Source organism: Emiliania huxleyi (genome assembly GCF_000372725.1).
Source record: "Emiliania huxleyi CCMP1516 unplaced genomic scaffold EMIHUscaffold_232, whole genome shotgun sequence".
NCBI lineage: Eukaryota > Haptophyta > Isochrysidales > Noelaerhabdaceae > Emiliania > Emiliania huxleyi.
This window is the reverse complement of record NW_005200317.1, coordinates 13,655-16,320: the sequence shown is the minus strand read 5'-3', so window position 1 is coordinate 16,320 and position 2,666 is coordinate 13,655.

The window sequence follows — 2,666 nt, the reverse complement described above, 5'->3', positions numbered from 1 at the left end:
AAAAAATTCGGGGGCCCCCTTTGGGAAAAAAAAAATTCCCCCCCCAAAACGTTTTTCCGGGGGGGGGGGGGGGTTCAAAATCCCCGGGGGGGGGTAAAAGGGGCAACCCCCCAATCCGAAGGCCCATGGGTGTCCCCGGTTGGAATTTTTTTTTCCCCCGGTTTTTTCCGGGGGTTTTTTGGCCAAAAAAGACCCGGGCCCCATTTCCCCCTCCCCCCCCTTTTTTCCCGTTCGGGCGTTTTTTTCCCAAGGGGGGGAAGGCGCCCCCAAAGGAGGGGGCCCCCCCCCCCCCCCCGGGGGACCCCCCCCCCCCCCCCCACCGCCGTTGCGCGTCATGCTCCGCAGCCGCAGGGTCTGTTGCTCTCTGCCGTGCTCGCGCGGCGGTCCCGCAGGAACCCGCGCCCTCGCCGCCCGGCCGGGGCTGGAGAGGCTCAGTCGAGGTCGATGCCGCGCAGGATGATGCCGCGCTCCTCGCACACGGCCACCAGCTCAGGCTGCTCCTTGTTGTCCACGACGAGCGTCTGCACGCGAGGGGAGGTGCGATGAGCATTGGGCGGGGGAGGGGCGTGTGGCGAGGGGGGGCGTCTCGCGCCTTCAGGCTCGGGGCGGCCCCCTCCTTGAGGGCGGCGGCCAGCGCCTTGCAGCCCTCGTCGCCAATCTTGTTGAAGCTGAGACCGAGCCTCTCGAGCCGCGGCGCTGCCCCGCTCGCGAGGACCTCCGCCAGCTGCGCCGCCTCCGCGTCGCCCCAGCCGAGGCCGCGGTAGTTCAGCCCGGTCGCCTTGCCAAACTGCTCCTTGAAGGCGGCCTCGTACAGCCGCTTCACCAGCGGCTTGTCGTCCTTGCCGTTGGTGAAGCTCTTCTTCTCCAGCTCCGCCGCGAACGCAGACGGCAGCAGCGGAGGGCGCCGGCCGCCTTCCTGGATGCAGTCGCGGGTGAGGCTGTCGAAGTCGTACTCCACGCCGTCGCGCATCTTGCCGAGGTCGAGCGAGAGGTAGCCAGCCTTTGTCAGGCCAGCCCAGCTCTGCTCCGTGAAGCACCAGCCGCGGTCAAAGTACTTGGCCACGTTGGTGCCCTCGGGCTGATCCTCCGCCTTGTGGCCGTCCGGGAAGGAGGTCAGCCGCAGCACGCGTGTGTGCTGGTGGGAGTAGAGCGTGCCGAGGCAGCTCAGCCCCTCCTTGAAGAGCGCGTTCTGCTCCTCGGTGCGCAGGACGCCGTTGGGGGGGTCGGGGTGCTGGTGCAGCGAGCCGAAGTCCCAAAAGACGCCGAGCCGCGGGATGAGGGGTTTGCCGAGCCCGGGAATTTCGCTGAGCAGGGCCTTGAGCGCCCTTGCGACGCGGGCGAGGTTGGCTCCGCGCGGGTCGGGGTGGTCCTTGGTCAGCCACGGGTAGGAGAGCGCGGCGACGGGAAGCGAAACGTCATACTCGCCGGTCGCCTCGACGAGGTCGGCGAGGGAGAGGAAGGCCTCTTTGGGCAGCGCCTGGCGGTGGGAGAGGACGCCGCCCGCCTCGGCGTGGCTGATGACCCACTGCGCGTCGAGGACGGCGACGGCGCCGCTCGCGAGGACCGGCTCGAGGTCGCCGCCGCCGTGCTCCCGCCACAGCTCCAGCTTTTCCTCGTAGGTCAGCTCCTCCTCATCCTCACTGTCCTGCTCCTCCTCCTCCTCCTCCTCACTGTCCTCCTCCTCCTCCTCCTCCTCCTCCTCCTCCTCCTCACTGTCCTTCTCCTCGCTCACGCCGAGATCGGTGGCGGAGGGGAGGGCGGCGGCCGGCTGCGTCGGCGCGGCGGTGTCGGCGGGCGTCGGGGCGTCGAGTTCGACGGCGGGAGGGCCGGGCAGCTCCTCGGTCGGGGCCTCGACGAAGCTGGAGAAGCAGCCCATCGTGAGATGTCGATCGACTTTCAAGGACACAGGGCACCAACTTTTTGCGGGGTATGGTATGGTGTTCGCGGCCCAAAGGGTGGGGGGGTATGGTCCTGACCGCCCATCCCCGGTCTCCGGGAGGCTGGGTCTGTCAGCAGGCGGGGGGGTATGGTCTCGAGGTGGGTTGCGCGAGCGTACCATACCATACCCCGCAAAAAGTCCGAACCCAGGTGGAAAATACTTTACATCTCTGCGGCAAAGTCAACTCACCCCCACCTACCTACCTACCACCTACCACCGCGGCTAACCTTCGGCTCCCGCTCAGAGGCTCGCCGCGCCCGTGCGGCGCGCCGAGGCGGCGCCGAGGCCGGCGCCTTGCACCCGGCCCGCGGCCGGCACCGCCTCGCCCCACAACTGACCGCCCTGCGGCCCCTGCGCAGGCGTACCACAGGCGTCGCTCAAAAAGCGACGCCGGGTGTGGGCTGCTCCCTTGACCCGTCACCCGCCGCGCCCTCGCCCGGCCGCCTCACCGCCAGCTCACCGCTCACGGAGCGTGCTCGCCGCCGCCGCCGCGCGTCCCGCGCCGCCACGCATGCCCCTTGCCCTGACGCGCGCTCTGTGCAGCGGCGCAGAGCGCGCGTCCCTGGCACAGACGGAGCAGCGGCCGCGCCAGCGGTCGCTGCTCCGCCCCCCCGTCGCGCGCGCCGCGCGCGCGCTGCCGCCGCTGGGGGCTAGCGCCGTATCGTTGATCACGGTGGGAGCCTCTTGGCCCCAGGCTGTGCCACGGCCGACTTAGCCGATGTAAGAG